Source organism: Zootermopsis nevadensis, unplaced genomic scaffold (assembly GCF_977971745.1).
Source record: "Zootermopsis nevadensis isolate Lab colony 2312 unplaced genomic scaffold, Znev_1.0 Znev_ptg000007l, whole genome shotgun sequence".
Taxonomy (NCBI): domain Eukaryota; kingdom Metazoa; phylum Arthropoda; class Insecta; order Blattodea; family Termopsidae; genus Zootermopsis; species Zootermopsis nevadensis.
The window spans coordinates 12,349,136-12,367,277 of record NW_028259139.1 but is presented as its reverse complement, the minus strand read 5'-3'; the positions used below and the strand labels follow the sequence as shown (position 1 = coordinate 12,367,277).

At 39.0% G+C, this 18,142-nt stretch overlaps 1 long non-coding RNA gene across 1 annotated transcript in view; it reads left to right on the top strand.

Annotated features, from left to right (window-relative positions):
• The first annotated feature begins 16,917 nt into the window (after window positions 1-16,917).
• LOC147874613 (uncharacterized) overlaps window positions 16,918-18,142 on the top strand; it is a 202,205-nt gene continuing 200,980 nt past the window's right edge. Inside the window, exon 1 of the long non-coding RNA XR_015533933.1 lies at window positions 16,918-16,930. This is a non-coding gene — a long non-coding RNA (uncharacterized LOC147874613). The remainder of the gene's footprint in view (window positions 16,931-18,142) is intronic.

The following is an 18,142-nucleotide window of genomic DNA, read 5'->3' as shown; positions in this document are numbered from 1 at the left end:
GAAATTTAACTTCAAGCTGATGGCTCTGTTGGAAGTAATAGCTCGCAAGACGCATAACCATTCTAAACGTTATGGAGAAACAAACGACAATTCTGCAGGACTAAAATATTATCTGGAGCTTTAGAGCGAAGAATAATATTATGTTCACGGAGAAGGATGAAGAAAGATGAGAAAGGAGGAAGTATGACAAGAAAGAGAAAAGCTATCTTCAGAAAGATAAGAAAAATAAATAAAGGTCTATACCTTAGAGTTGTAGTTAATTTTATTTTATTATAAACATTTTGCGAAGCAATACCTACAAAAAATTTTACGACGTAGATTAGCAAGGCCTCACAAAGTAGTGAGAGAAACGAAGTTAGTGTTCAGCTTTTAAAGTGATTTTGTAGCATCCCGACGTAATGGGGAACAATTCGTGGGATCCATTCTGATTCTTTCGAACGGGTCATTGATGTGATAAGTGGGGGTCAGAATTGTCGCAACCAAATCAACGTACTCCGGGTACAACAGAGTGGAAACAAGGTAAGAAAAGTGTATAAATCAGCCTGAGTTTCCTATCAGCTTCAGTCCCTTTCTGTTCGCGCTGCACTGTGTCACGAGGTGACCCAGTCCCTCACACAGAGGTTGCTATTTGTGTTAATTATTACTTCCTGTAAATAAAGGAACTTGGTTCTGAACAAATGCATTGTTTTGTACGACACATGTGTTAATGTCGTAGCTCATTGTACACGTGGGTGACATTTATTGTACCAAGCATTTATTTTCCATCCTCTAATCTAGTTTAAAATATAATTTTTAAGTTAATATTCCCTCCCAAAAATTATTGTCTAATATTCTGAAAAAAAGATTATTAACTTGTGGACTAAAGTAGTAGTACATTTCTATAGAGTGTTCTATTTAAAGCGCAACCCTAATTATAACATTTTGGTGACATCAGTATATATATCAAGACAAACTAATTATTTTTTTCGTTTTTATTTATTAGGAAGCACTTACAGAATAGTTTTACATCTGACGTCTGCCTTCTAAGGGGCGTAGAGACACTTCGCGTACCCCGACATTTTGTTACCAGTTGGTGTATTGTTGTCATATTCAGTACATTTTTGTTAGATTTATTATTATTTTTATTTAGTGTTCTGTCTGACGACAGGTCCATATGAACAGGATCCTTCCATCCTTTTCTCGGACTGGGACCTGTTCATATACGTTCTTGGCAGATGATCCAGAAGTGGTTTGCCATTGCCTTCTTCTGTGTGTGAATGGAGTAATTGTTGGGATGCCACGGAGGAAAACTCCGTGTTGCCTAGACCACGGCCTTGCCCAACACAAGTTATAAATTCTGGCACCGCCGGGAATCGAACCCGAGACCCCAGGATTACAAGGCCAGCGTTCTAACCGCTAGACCACCTCATCTTATTATTATTTTAGTGTTCTGTCTGAGGACAGGTCCATATGAACAGGATCCTTCCATCCTTTTCTCGGACTGGGACTTGTTCATATACGTTCTTGGCAGATGATCCAGAAGTGGTTTGCCATTGCCTTCTTCTGTGTGTGAATGGAGTAATTGTTGGGATGCCACGGAGAAACCGGGGAAGCCCGCGGAGGAAAACTCCGTGTTGCCTAGACCACGGCCTTGCCCAACACATGTTAAATGATTTAGGATGAGTAGCAAGCAATTTCGTTGCCAAGTAACGCTCGATAATGAACACGCATTCTGTTCGTTAATGCTCCATGTTCGCACTGGCAAATCTTTTGCGTTGTTTGAGTGATCAGCAGCCTAGTAACAAGGGTTTTCTTTACTAGAGTGTCACGGGGGAGGCTGGCAAAATATTTATTACACGGGTGGACCTGCTTTTGATTTCATTTTTGTACCTTAGTACGTCACTATCATCGGATTCCGTAGTAAGTAGTAGACATGTGTCCCATACATCTTAGGGTGCATCTTACAAACACAGTAATAGACCTTCGGGTTCTATAAAAGTATAACTGGGCGTATGTTGGCTTTTTAAGGAGCGTTTTTGCTCGATGGTCTTCGTTATTCCATGACATTACAATTACTAGATCAGGTGAAAGTAGGACTACTTTAGGCCTAGGAGAAACACCTGCCGAAAGAATGAGATACCTGCATAATGAGGACTTTCTCGGTAATTAATCTTCCCGTAAGTGCGAAGGGATGAAGTACGAAAATCTCTAGGTACGAAATTGCTTATAGTAGAGCCAAAATAAGTGTAGATGCGTTGGAAGAAAATACTTAAACGCGTGTTATAACGTGACACGGATTAAAGTGGATCGCAATGTGGGTTTTGTGAGAGAATTTTCTGACGATAATCAGTTTTAACGTGTCTAGTAAGTGGGAGAATGATATTAAAGTGGACGTTGTAGAGTCCTGTTTAAGATTTTTGTGATCACGATAATGAACTTCGGTTCCATGGCAACAAAAAGTTTTGTTTTGCTGCTACATTCAAGCGCAACCAGGTTACAGGAACATTTGTGTTCACTTGCACTTACAACACTAGTTAATTTGCTCCGGTATCTTTTACGTGCCAGTGTACGACAAGCGAACTGCTCTACAAATGTTGTGCGCACGCGCAAGATCCAGACAAGAATTTGCGACGTAAAAAAAACAATTAAAGACACCCGAAGGCCTTTAACCCGGAAGAGGTTTTTAAGAGAGAGAAAAAGAGCTTTGTCGGTCCGAGTACAGAAGAGCGCTGCTTCTTATAACGATCCTGAACGTTAAGTAACAGGGATGGCAAATCTCTTCGATGTACGGCCACAATTTTCCACCCGCTTTCGGGATTATACACAAAAAAGATATTCTCTTAACAAAACAATCAGACACTTTAATGTCGTACGTCTGGTCAAGCCCTAAATCGAGTTGTGCTAAAATTTCTGGCTCGGTCCGAGAGTCCCTTGTTCGTTGCTAGGTAACCACCCTGTTGTCTCCACATGAGAGTTCGGCGATCCATGTGGTTTACCAGACCTCGCTATTCACAGATAACACTGTTAACACATTCTACGTCGTTTTTTCCCTTTTATAGTCTTTATTAATTTATTCATCACAATATCACAACTTTTCTCTGCTCTAAGGCTATCCATTTATCCACAAATTCCTTTATTGACAGCCTCTCCACTTCATGCCCACTAAAAGTGGCATTAGAGGTCGCGCGAGAAGTGCTGGCACCTGCGCAAAGGACTGATTTTGGTCGTATGAGATGGACCCGTCCGAAGCACGCGCTAGAGGGGTGTCAACTTCAGTTGGTTTGTAGCTCTAGCTGTGTTTAGATCGGTGCGTCACCGCAGCAGAGGCTGTGCGACCCCCACTACTACTGAACTCCCCTCCCTCGGATTACACATCGTGCATTTAGGTGCCACCACTACTCGCGCGACCTATACTTGTTTCTGTTATGACTATAATGATGCCATTGCTCTGTTCTGAACTTTCCAGTATAAATGATTTTAGCTACAAATTATCACAGACTTTATCTACACGTTCTTTCTATAAAACAATGACACATAGATCTATTTCAATGTAAAAGTCAGCTTCTGAAGTACTGAGCTCGATGGAGATGTCGAGACGTGTGTTAACATCTGAACCGCTGTGCAGTTGAGTTGTATTGTCACCCACACACCCCTGCCCCCTAGCTCCCCCTTGTCCTCTTAAGACTAATCGCTTTATTTCCGAACAAGCAGATTTCATTACTGTAGATGTCTGTGCATTTAAAACACGGTTGACTGCTTCCCACAGATTTTTTTAGCGTATTGTGAAATCCAGTTCTTTGCGTCTCGCTGTTTAATCTCGTATAGTGTTTAAAAGGTCTCGGGGTCGAGTCTAGAATGAATCCCATCAAGCACTAGTTATGGCTATTCAGGAAAAATTTTCTCGTCAGACTGCAATCACTACAAACCACAGACGGAGCGGGACCTGCTAGTCGGAAGAGCCCGGTTTTGTTCCTGGCCGGTATCTGAAACTTCTTTCGCCGTTTATCTAATTTATTGTATTAAATCTACCACTAATATCTTTCGGCGTCTAAAAACGGGATAATCTTCAGTTGTTTCGCGTTATGACGGTTGTCATGGTAACGCTATTAAATGATCTTAGGCGTGGTTCCGGAAAATTCACTTGTAACATGTTATCATACGAACTGTTCGTATGAGTTTACAGTCATTCGTCATTATTCCAAATATTTCAGATTCATTTCTGTAAATATTCGCCCTAATAAAAGCGCACGGTTTCAGAAACTTACCACCATGTCAATCTTTATGACTGTTCGGTACGTCACATCTGCCAGCCTTCAACCAATTACAACAGGAGAAATTTCCGGAGGCCATTTTGTTAAAATTGAGATTTGCTAAGATGGGAAAGTCTCGAGATGATAAGATGTTGAAATCTGCTGTCTGTAATGTCGATAATTTTGTTTGAATAGCATTTCCCTTCGAAAAATAACAGTTATTAAAAGGTGATTAATGGAGGTGTGGCTGAATAAACATCTCTAATTCTTCATACCAAAGTGACATTGGTCGCTATAAATTATCATCTTTCACATCTGTGAGAGGAATCAGATACTTTAATATTCACAACTTAAATATTAAGAACTCTGTTTAAAATAATCCAAGATTCTGTCATTAAGGCCATGTTGACTGAAATGCAAAATAATATGTAACTAAAACTAGTTTTATATTTACCAGGTTTTGTTCTAAACTATAAACATATTTGTGTGTTCTTTCTGGTTCAGACAAGTTATTAAACCACGCTGGTGCTGCTTGATGCTTTGAATCCCAACCTTACCCAGCTCGGAAGAACAGGTCTGACAGACCTCTGGAATTTAATTGACATGGTCAACCAGACAGGCGAAAACTGCCAATTACTGTAACTGCCCTGATAAATATTTATCAAGTCTTGTGTGAGTTGGCAGCCTTCGTAGTCTGCTAGAAACAGCTGATGCGCTACTTCGTTTGAGACGCTTCAGACTTTATTGGCGCTACAATAGGGTCCAGCCATGGCCTTTCCTGGTCGCGTGTGATTCGTAATTTATGTTGAGACAGCCATTAGGACTGTCTTGGTACAGAATCAGTTCGTCGTGAGGTTTGGTGAACCTTTACAGAACAGTACACTGAAACGGGGGCAAATATCCGTGTATAATAAGTATTTACACGTGTCCAAATTGATGAAAAAATATTAATCCACTGTCAAAAATTGCCTTTAGTCACGACACGTAACCTAATTTTTGTTTCTCGGAGAATATATCGCTTCAGAAGACCATTTTCATTGAGAATGAAAAACTCATTTCAACAAATGACTGATGAAACAAAGACACGGCACCTCAAACTCGGTCATGCCCATTGAGCGCCAAGAAAGTGTAGAAGGCCAAATTGCCTAATAACATAATTCGCTCGAATGAGTGTCCATCCATTCGAAATTGGAAAACTTTTTATCTATTTTAAGGCCAGGCATTATCCAAGAAATTACGTATTTATATCAGTTAATCTCCCTGGCATATCCGAATTAATATTATAATCTGTCAGGTGTGAAATCACATATAGCGTAAGGAAAACTTTCTAGATCTTTGTAAGAAACCTTCTTATTGAAGTTCTCAGTGGTACTTGTATTGTGTAAAAGTCACGAATAACTTTAACAGTTGATAGAAGGCAGGATACGTTTCTTCAACTGATCTTCTCCAACATCTAATAAATACAGAGTAGAAGATTCAGTCTTAAGCGATATATCTCGTGTGTGTGGCATACAAATGGTCCCAACTGAGACCTTGATCAACCAGTCATGAGCGTTTTTCATTTTTATAAATGTAAACTATAACGTAGGAGTGTTTTTGTTACGTACAACCTAAAGTTGTTTTAATAAGAGAAACTAATACTGGATATTCTATTTATTTAAGATGAAATACGGTTGCAAATTGAGTTTGTACGTGGAAAGTATCTTTTGCAGCGATAATAAAATTTAATGGATATTAAAACCGTAGAAGTTATTGCACGTATAAATTCCGGTTCATGCATTAATTTTGTTTTGAACTTTTATAAAATGAAAACAGGTTCTGTTAATTTAAATCTGTGGGTAACAGGGGAATAATATACTAATAGTTTACAATAAACAACACAGTTTGTAGCATCAGTGTGTGAAAATCCTATCAAAAACTCGAAATTTTCATTTCTCTTTAAGATAAACGAAACTTATGCGATTATCATGTATCTGTCTGTGAGTTTTCTTGGAGTAAGAATTAAAATTCTATAAATTATTTAAATTAGCTTCATCATCAAGTTCACAAGAACCCGACACCAGCCCCAAGCATGAGCCACATCAAAAAAAATTATCAGGATTATTTTTAATATTATCCTCCCATCTTCCGAGTGTTCTGTTCCCTTCACGGTTTCCATCTAAAATTCTGGATGAATTACTCGTCGTCCTCATGCGCGCTACATCTGTTCCGCCTTGATTTGGTCGTCGTATTTGGTGAATACTACACATTTTGAAGCTTGTTATATGGAATTGTCTCCACCCTCTTATGTCTTTAATCGTATTGGGTACAAACATTCTCTTTAGCACCCTGTCCTCAATCATCCTTATTTTGTGCAGTTCCCTTAACTTGATATGTCAAGCTTTGCACCAATACAAAACAAAAGGATTTTTTTTACTTTGTAAATACCATTTGTAATTAGCAACAACTGTTGGTGTCTTTTGTAAATCTCTTTATGTATAGCATCCGAGCACGTCCAGTTCTTTTAACCCACCGACTTAGTCTGATGGCCAGTCTGAAGATAGCTATCTCCTGAGTTGTTGCGCTGTGTAGTCTGGTAGACTTTTACCTGATTATTGAGGCAGCAAGGACCTGTGAAACGTCGGTTTAGTCCCTTCTACCCAATGCAATGGCGTAAAAATTATTACGGCTGCAGTGAAACGTTACTGGACTAAGTTCAAAGTAGTAACCCGATGAACGACTGTTAAAAAGTTTTATGATAATGTTCTTTGACGTTTATTTTGAAACTTTGAATTAACTTCTATAGGTATTTTGAGAAAACAAATTTAAATTGAGTCCTTGTGGTTTAAATAGCGTAATAACAGTCTGACAGATGAAATCCTCATGTACAGAGCAGGGTGATGGGTGATGCTCGAGATGAGGACACACACGAGTAGTGGCTACAGGCAGGCTAGTTCAATTCACAAACAGCATTCCTGTAGGCAGCAAGAGGACTGTCAGTACTAGAGTGATCTAAGGCACACGAAATTCTGAAATCAAGTTTTTCTTACTGCGAAATGCGTACCTATAAAACTAAGCAACTCCACAGAGCAGAGTCATTCTTGAGAAGGTGACAGTCGATTAACTATTGAAAATATTTTCAACAACGATTTATTACCATGTTCGGAACAGCCTTCCGTGTGGACTGATCTAAAAGATAGATAAGAAATTTCGGTCAAAAAACCAGAAGGGCAGATATCCCTTTGGAGAGCAAGATCAAAATTGGAGGATAACATTAAATTCGATCTTAGTGGCATGCGGTATGAGGGCACGCTTTGAATTCAGTTGGCTCGAAAAACTATCCAGTAGCAGGTTTATGTGAACCGAACATTAAAACTTTGGGTTTTATAAAATATAGGTAATTCCTTAACGAGATAAACAGCTGTCAGAATTTGAAAACAAATTCCTTGTCTAATATAAACTGTTATCTCAGCAGTCATGCATAAGATTTGATAAACCAGTGTCCTCCACAATGCGGCCCAGAGGTGTTACCGCAGACCCGAGCCAAACCCACTAGGCAACTGTCATCATGTGTAGGACATGAGTGCGTGGTGTCTCATACCCCACTTTTCAACTGATATTTGTGTAGATTGATTCAGCGAGCTAGAAATCCTACCAGTGTTGCCACGCAGTTCTCAATTGAAGTAATAAGATTGTATAAGGTTAATGTTTTGAGAGTCGTGCGTGGGTGCTAAAAGCCTTGGCTGATAGCGAAAACGTGTCGTCGTCTGCAAACAAACAGTAAGCGATCCCAATGAAACAAACAACCAATCAAGCTACTGTGGTCGGTAAACGTTCCGTTCGCCTTGCCTCCGAAATAAATACTTTGATACAGGACAGGTAACACGTAAATAGGTCACTTCTGTCAGTATACACTTCGATTAATGTCACCCAGGAAGGGATATAAAATGCATGCGGGAAATTCATTTCGGAGATCATGAAATCGCTTATTTGTTAATTCGTGTAAAATAATTTTATGTTCTTTTATTATTAATTTTCTCGTTCTTCTTTGTTTACATCTTGCAGTGGAGGACAGGGTTTACATCCAGGCAACGCCTATCAACAGGAGAGTCATGTTGGCATTCAATCCAAACTGTCAATCTGCCGGAACCAGTCATAATTAGTTTAAAAAATGTTGTTTAAAGATTATAATTTGCATTTTTAAAACTACTGTACTTGTCACAGTCACGTCATAATAAATGTTTAATGGCTACGCAGATAAAAGTAACCCTTAAATCAAGTCTCTTAAGAAGAGGCCACTAAATAAAACTGCAGCTGAGGTTGTGCGTCATGTTCCTTAGGGCGATAAGCTTCACTATCAAGAAGTTTAATCTCTGGTATGAGCGCTTAAAGGGAACAAAGTACTCGGGAGATATATTAATAATTGTAACGGAAATGTAATAAATTGGATTTTTCAAAGAAGGATCTGAGGGTGTGAACTTGAGTCATCTGACTGTAAGTATGGTCCATTGGCGGGCTCTTGTAAGTACGGTAATGAACGTTAAATTCCCATGAAAATCAGGGAATTTCGCGATTAGATGAGCGACTAAAAGTTTCCGAAGACGAACTGTTGTTGCTTAAAGTTAAGGAGGTTTAATTAGTTTTTCCCCTCTTCCTCCGGGCTTGGATGGCTATGCGACTGAAAGCGTTGTGCTCAGAGCAGCTTCGTAGTCTTGTCAGAATTAGGTTCATATATCGTACTGTTTCGTTTTATAAGCTACAAATAGACTGAGTCATAAACTCCGCTGCAATTCCCACATTAATTCAGGTATTCAAAGCATCAAAAGAACATCGTTATACACTTTATTCATTAGCGGGTTTATCTGGGAGATGTCTATTTCTTTTCGTATAGCCTTTTAGATTCTAGTTACGTTACAAGCACTGAAATAAGTTGTACAAAAAATGCTTTTATCCCCTTCTTATTTGCGTAATGCAGCTACCAATGATTAGGTGTGGAAAATGTGCTTCCTGTAACGATACAAGCTCGATACATTCGCTCGGTTGTAACATTCTGCGTCTGTTATTGAATCAAAATATGACACGTTATCACAGCACTGTGAATGCAAGAACGAGATACGTATTGCCACTGAAGTTCATTGATCACTTTTGCATTACAGAAGGTTCTGCATGGTTGTTTTACAACCAGAGCAGGAACGCAGGAACGGAGAATAGTGCAGAAATCAAAGAGTTACTACAAGTTTTGTACATACTTTACATGTTTGACGATTTGTTGAAAGCGTTAATAAACTTTCAGTTTCCATAAACGTAGAAAATTTCATGACCAGGTGAATAATTAACTTTTTATACAACCAATAAAATCTTCTCGGGCAATCAGCCACGTCAACTGGTTACCGCGGTTTACTACGGTAACCAGTTGACAAGGCTGATTGCCCGAGAATATTTTATTGATTGTACTCGCCGAGAAAGTCTCAAATTCTATATTTTTATACAACACCGAATAGTTTCGGAGATGTAATTTGCTGACGGACACAGACATGAAGATGGATGTGTTCCAGGATATTCCGCCATGTAATCTCGTTGAAATCTGACGACGTTTCAGAGGTGGTTACCACGCAACGCCCTAGAAAACTCTCGCCACCATGAGAAATTGAAATTCCGCTTACATACGACATCCCTATTGTACGTTTATTTGATTAAATCTGTTCCAGTAACGGTGAAAGACACAAAACAGGATCTGCTGTACGCTTGTGGATGTCTGTATATAAATCTGTGTAACTTTAATGAAAGAACTATTACGAATCTCGTTTCTTATATTACATATGTCATACGTTGCATGCGGCTTGATTTGACGTTCGAGACTTGGCATATTCTAGCTCCTAGACGGCCAGGCAATGATGAATGATGCCAGTCTGCAATAAACAACTAGGCTACAACCTTCTCGCAATTGGTTTAAGTTCCTTGCTTTATAATACGAAACACCCCTCAGTGTAAATTAGTCTAAATTAATTTCCCCTTTGGTAACAAAAAATTCCCTGATATGCATATAATTCATACTGAAATATTGTTGTCACGAACCCAGACAAATTTCCACTTTAATATTCCCTCATATTGAAGTAAACATAGGTAACTGTCTGGTAGGTCCAAGAAGTTACTTTGTCACATTATGTGGTGTCAGCAGACTTGTTGACAATTTTTGGAGTGTAGGGATCGTTGTATGATATGTATGTAGTTCTATGATATAATGTCAATGCTTACATTTATTTTTTACATTACGGTAAAAATGTACAGTAAATTTACAAGGGAACACTGGCGAACTCTTTTTGGGCAGAATAATGGACCTGTCGTCAGACAGAACACTAAATAATAATAATAATAATAATAATATATGTTCATGTGCCTTTGAATGAATAAAATTAAAATGTAACTCGCGATAAAATTTAAATCAGATTAAATATTTGAGACATTTGCTACAATTCAATCTTAAAGAGTAAAACACACACAGTTGTACTTAATCTCTTTTGTACGACTTTGAAATTTTAATTGTCATTTGAAAGGTAGAGGGTGTTAGACAGCAATCTAATGGGGAGAATATTCAGACCCAGGTGAGAATTGAAAAAAAAATTATGATTAATTTCACGATTCTCATTTTTCAGCTAGGCTGATTAAAAATATGTGATGAATAGTGGACGTATAATGCATCTTGGCTGAAACACCACTTCGAAGAACTATATAGAAAAGAGAGGATAATATTAAAACGGGTCTTGTAAAAATGGATATTAAGGTGACAATCAGATTGAAGGGAACATCATTAGCGGATGTTCATGATTACAGTGGTGATAAGAAAAGACGGAGTTTCCTTAACAGCTACTCACGTTAGAGTGTCAAATCTGTTCTGCACACTATGTTAACACAATTCCAAGAACTTCACCTAGCTTTAATAAGCCTATACACCGAGATTTGTCTCGGGTGCCGTGTGGTCTTCATCTGTTATTGCTTTTTGTGAGCGATGTAATTTACTGAGTTCCTGTCCGTGGGGGCTGAGCCGCGGGCAAGTTTCGAGGTGGGCTGCTACCGGATGATGGATGATCTTTCTTGTCACCATCAAGATTGGCCATCCACGCGACCAACCACAATTGCAATTTATACTAACCTATCCAAAAACATTGTTTTCATGAGTACTCGAAAAAAGTACAAAGACCAAGTGATTAAAATTCTTCCCCGATAGCGAAAATGTAGTCTCAATACAGAATTTTAGTTGAAGACATCTTGTAAAATGAGCATTTGAAAGACCGAGAAATGGGTGGAACAACGATTTGCAATTAAAACGTAAGGAAATGCTTTGTGACGTTAGCTCGTGGACCGTGTCTGGCAGTGACCTTTGGTTTTAATCCTTATCAGTCTTTCGATTCTTTTACAAAAAAGTTACTTGATTGGTTGGATGTTGGAAAAGAATTACGTATGGAAACTTTGGAAACCGGCGCGGCTAGACATTATCTCATCTGAGAACTGAATCTGGGACCTCCCGATTACAATTCAGTGGTGCCAACCTCTTAAAAACAATGTTCATCGGAATTCTTATCAAGCTGTATCGAAGTCGACAGTGGGAAGTTCAGATTATTGTTTGAGAACTGGTAATTCACGGTGTTACAAATTGGTTCATGCGCTTGTCTGTCTGATGCAAAATGTATTTCGATTGCTCTACTTGCCTTGGGAAATATGTAATTAGGTTATGCATGTCAAGAACATCACGATGTATTGTTACTGTAGCACTGGCCAGCCTAGACCATTGTTTAGGTCTTGCATAATTCTTCACACGTTCCTCAGAGAAGGAAGTGCATTTTACAGACGTCATTGATTTGCCCCTTCCTTCTAGTTATGCAACTCGTTGTACACTTCTTTCTATTCCGCACAAAGAAACTAGAGAATATGTCTGCACAAACTATACAGCGGCACTAAAATCAAGAGAAAATAATACTTGACTAATAGGTTGCAACTTCTTGTGGAAGTATTTTTCTCCGAACTTCTGTATCTACCTGCAGGTCCAGAAACCAGAAGTCCGACATCATCTTCACTGGCGAAAGGGACAATTCTACGTGACACTTTACATAACTAACTAACTAGAACTAACCCGAAGGTTCATCACCGAATTAACCAAAGCCCCCCACCGAACCCTGTCCTGGGCCAACAAAATCCAGTCTCCTTCAACTTCTAGCTCCCATAGATCCCGCCTGACATTATCCTCCCATCTACGTCTAGGTCTCTCAAGAGGTGTCTTCCCCTGAGGCTTCCCAAATAGTGGACCCAACCAACCAGATGGCTTACCGAACCCGAAGGTTCATCACCGAATTAACCAAAGCCCTCCACCGGACCCTGTCCTGGGCCAACAAAATCCAGTCTCCTTCAACTTCTAGCTCCCATAGATCCCGCCTGACATTATCCTCCCATCTACGTCTAGGTCTCTCAAGAGGTGTCTTCCCCTGAGGCTTCCCAAATAGTGGACCCAACCAACCAGATGGCTTACCGAACCCGAAGGTTCATCACCGAATTAACCAAAGCCCTCCACCGGACCCTGTCCTGGGCCAACAAAATCCAGTCTCCTTCAACTCCTATCTCCCATAGATCCACCTGAGATTATCCTCCCATCTACGTCTTGGTCTCCCCAGCCGTCTCTTCCCCTCAGGCTTCCCAACCACGTGACACTTTACATAAAATCATAACACTTTTTTGATGTTATCTCTGATTCTTATGAAAGGAATTTGCATAAATTGATTTATGGATGCATAAAGTCTCCATAGATGGTGCTAATGTAGGTATAAAAGGTCTTCTTTAGCTTCCTTCCATACACATCATGTGACCATGTCAGAAATGTCGGCTCATGGCTACGCACTAGGTTCCCCGTCTGATCTTTAACTAATTGAGACTTTTAATCGGTTTATAATAGACATTCGCTGTCCTTTCACACTTCATTGAAGGTTTCACTACTCTGACGACTGTCCCTTCACCTAGAAGGGCAGTTTGGTTCCCTCAGGGGCAGCGACCACCCGCACGATGGAGCAGTGCCAGTGTGCTGCATACTCAAGGTTGCCCAGAAAAACCAGTGTGTATCTTAACGCGTGATAAGCGGGCATGGTCAGATTGATCACAAGTTTCTCTCGAGGTGAAATGCCACAGTTTCGTGAAGAGACACTAAGGGACTGTCCGGTCCAATTGGTAATTGAAACTTACAAATTTGATTATTCCGTTGCAACATAAACAGCAAATGAGCCGTAAAACCAGCGACCCTGCTATCAGACACATTTTTTAGTGAGATGGATTTATATTTGCTCTTTATTTATTATTTATTTATTTCCGTAGTTGATTCTACTCCTACTATCAGGTTGCCGTACTGACAGATATGTTTTTACTTATACATTTTCATATTAGTGGCTTCGGTTGGGATGGAACCTGGGATCTTTCGAATACAAGACTAGGACGTGAAATGTTATATCTCCAGAATTATTCTAGCCTAGTATACAAAACGACTCGGTTCGATCCCAAATGTTGCCACTAATATCAAAATAAAAATTTGGTAATAAATCAACCAGTATAATAACATCCGATAGCGTCATGACTGTAGTAGATGGGATTACCGAAACGTCGTGTTAACGAAGTATACCTCAGACGGTGGGCAATATCTGGCACAGCGTTATTAAATTAATTACAGTTTCTTAGGTTGATAGTCCATCTACACAGCAATTTTTATTGTATTTTGAATGTTTATTAAGAATCCACTAACTTTTTTAATCTTTTATTTTCAGGTGGTTGGTCAATTATAGTTGAGTTCGGCTACAGCTTTCCATGGGTAAGCACATCTGTCCAGTCTACTAAAATACGTAAGCTACTTAAATCACAGTCCAATTTTATAGTGAAGTCTGAAACAGAAAATATGTAAATAAATTAGCAGTCACATCTATTAGTTTCGAAAACCTAAAGATAACGACCTGAAGATGACCACGTAAGGTCGAAATCTTTAGTGGATTTTTCATAAACAGTAAAAATACAATCAAAATATTTATGTCAGCGGACTTTTAACCTAACGATCAAGACACAACAGGGCGCATCTCTTAAATAAAACATAATTGTTCGATCACCTTAAGGCCATAACGTAGATTGAGGATGTCAGAAATCAAGGTGTTGAGGAGAATAATTGGACATAAAGGGATTAAGTGACAGGGGGACGTAGAAAGATGTATAGTGAGGAACTCCATAGATTATACTCTTCGTCTAATATCGTTAGGCGATTAGATCAAGGAGTATGAGATATGCAGAGCATGAAGCACGAATGTGGGAAGTTATAGATTCATACAAAATTTTAGTATCAAAACCTCAAGCTAATTGTCTACGTGGGAGACATAGGCGTATATGTAAGATGATATTAAAATGGATCTTAAGGAAACGGTGAGGGAGGGTGTGAACTGTATTTAAGTAACTAATAAGAAGGGAAAAATACAGGCATACCTCGGAGATATTGCGGGTTCGGTTCCAGACCACCGCAATAAAGCGAATCACACGAATTGTTTTTGTTTCCCAGTGCATATAAAAGTTGTTTACGCTGTACTGTAGTATATTAAGCGTGCAATAGCATTATGTCTAAAAAACAATGGGAGAACATTGTGAGAATTACCAAAATGTGACACAGAGACCCAAAGTGAGCACATGCTGTTGGAAAAATGGCGCCGATAGCCTTGCTCGACCCAGGGTTGCCACAAACCTTCAATTTCTATAAAAACGCAATATCTGCGAAGCGCAATACAACGAGGTATGCCTGTATTGGCTGTTGTGAACGCGGTAAAAAAGCTTCGAGTTACATGAAGTTAGAAGAAATTCTGACCAGCTAAGGGACTGTTGTCTTGTCAAGAAGGTCACGGTTGGGTAGAGTTCGTTGTTGTGGAACATAGAATTCAAGTTTGAGGCGAACGCAGAGAAGAGCTTCTCAGTGGTTCAAGAACGTGGGCCTGCAAGATGGAAGGCCTACTGGCTCGCAGCTTGAGAGAGAAGATGATGTTAGATGAGTGTGGATCACTGCCACTGTATACAATGTACGTAAAGGCAACAACATTCGATCCTTGGACCTTCCTCATAGAAGTCAGCTTCCAGCCATACTCGAACGCGCTCCGCTCTCAAATGTCATGATGTCTTATTAAAGCTATGTCGAAAATAGAACAAAAATGGACAGGAAATGACCTGATATAATCGTGTAATTGAGTACATCTGTAAACAATAGATGTAGTGATGGCGGGGGACGAAACTTACGTCATATAGCGTACATAACACATGGAATAAGTTCGGTTCGATTTGCGAAACCGCCTCGAGACAACGTCTTGCAACAGAAATGGCCCTGTTTGTGTGTGTGTGTGGTTGGACAGTTTTTAACTCTGACGTCGGATGATGTTATTTGAAAGTTACCACTCGCCCAAACGCCTCCTGGGAAGATTTCCATAGTTTCACAATTACAGAATAGATAAGTTATTCAGTCTGACTAATCTTACTGTAAAGCAGTGACAGCGGTCGTTAAATCTTAAGAAAAAAATGAAACACATAGAAACTATATGATTTATAACAAACTATACAGGTCGTGATACTCGAATAGTTACATGGAATGTACTGGGTTCAAATCTCGGCCCGGACACGGCGTCATAAACTAGACCACAATCCACTTTTCCACATACGGTTGTTATCAGATTACAGTGCATAATTCTGAGGCCGTCGCCTTAAACAGTAATAATAATATTTCGAAACCTTATTTAGATAATCATAATAATGCTCAGTTAAATGTCAGTAATTTTGTTTTCTCCTTTGTTACTTTTCTAGCCTGTCATTTGGGAAATATTTAATGTCAGGTCAGCGGTAGGATGCGTATTGCATGGTCTTTTTTCAGGTTATATGAAAATTATCAAGGGTACTTTGGTTTCAATTTATTAGAAAACACAAAAACAGAACACCTTTTCCCACTTTCGGAAGTACTGAGCTATATTTGTTGAATGGAATGAGATGTTTGTGCTAGTTTCTGTTTAACATTTGGGACTACAAGACAGCTGAGACACGTAGCGGTGAAAGAACGAACTTTGTACTTGGTGTAACAAAGCGGTAGTACTACTTAATAATAAACTTTATATTTGTACGCATACACATCCAATATCTTTAAAGCGGGAATGGATTGTTCAACATACATTTACTTTATCGTGACACAAGAAGGTATTTGTACAAATCCATTCGTATCTTGTCGTTATACCAAATACATAGAATGAGAAATTAATCGCTGGAATAGGGCATCAAATTTTTCAACAGTTGGCTGAATATCCGCGTGGACTGTGAGTCGCCTTCGCCCTCAGAATGAGGGGTGGTAACGTGATATGCAATCGAGCAGCCAATCAGCGACTTCCGATTACTCATCGTTCATTCTAGAATTGTTTCCTGTTGCTAAGCTGAGTTGTGTCCGCACGTTATGGCATTTATTTCGCAATTAAACTTTTTTATACAAGATAAAAGTACTTAAAATTAATTAAACGTTGTGTTAATATACATGTGTCTGTGTCTGTGTGAGTGTACTGTGTATCTAAACAATTCCTGGTAGATTTTAGTTGATTGTGGCCATTTTACCGTGTGTTTGTGTCAAAGCAGTATTACTACATTTCCTAGGTTCATGAAATCTGGAATAACGTCGTTGAAGACATCGTTGAAAGGTAAGACAGCGATTTTAATACAACATCAGTCAATTCATCGTATGAGATCTATGACACCAACGCCAGGGGTTTACAAACAGTGGTCACAGAGCCACGTGTTCTGGAAATGTTGATGTGTATATTTTCAGGTATGGTCACCAGTTGTGATGGTTAAGTTAGAGAACTTTGAAAGTCTAAGCAAATTTAAATAAGACGCTAATTCAGTGATACCTCAGGGGGGAAATGGGATTCAGAAAAATTTTATATTAGTTTCAATGAATATAGATACATCATAAATATATTGGAATGTGGTCATTAGTGACAGTGATTGGATGAAGTTAAATGAGTCATATTGATGCTCGATTATTTTTACCAACTAGAAAATTACACTGGTACTGGATGGACAACAGGTTGAGTGGGGTCCAGTGGGAGTCTGGGCGAGAATGTACCCTGCCATTTTGGGAATCTAACCTTGGCCACCCAGTCCTATGACACTCGGTTTAATGGAGAAACCGATTCGGCATACTTAGCCGATCAGTATCGTTGCTAATATAATTATCTTATTTGATATGAATAATTATGCACTAATTTGTTTATAAATATATTTAATAATTTAATTTGTATATCATGGACATTATCATTATCAAGCAATGAGTTTAGTCACGTGGTCCGAAAATCAATCAGTCGTCCAAAGTCCTCTAAAGGTTTTCCTCAGTTCCTTTATCTATGTGACTTGTAGTATTTTATTAGTTTGAGAAATCTGTCTCTTTCCATTCTGTCAACCGTCAATTGTACAGTTTTAAATGAGTTGATGAGATGGGCAGGACATGTAGTGTGCATGGGGTAGATGCGCACCAGTTTTGGGTTGGAAAGTCTGAAGAGAAGGTTTACTCGTGAATGGCAAGACAATATTAAAATAAATCTTAGAAAATAGTTTAGAGGGTGTGGATTGGATTCATGTGGCTCAATACAGGGATGTGGTGGTTTCATGTGAACATGGTAAGAAATCTTCGTGTTTCTTAATGGCAGAGCTGCTCAAAAGGGGCTGTGCTTTGTTTATTATAACTGACTATTTCTTAACTCTTTCTGCCTCTCTCTTATAAATTTCGGTAATTCCCAAAGACTTCGTTGGTGTGTTTTAAAAAAAATTAAAACTTACCCATTAGACTTCTCATATCTGTCAGGCCATTCTCGGGTCTCAAAATAATGGACTAATTTCATTCAAGTTGGGCA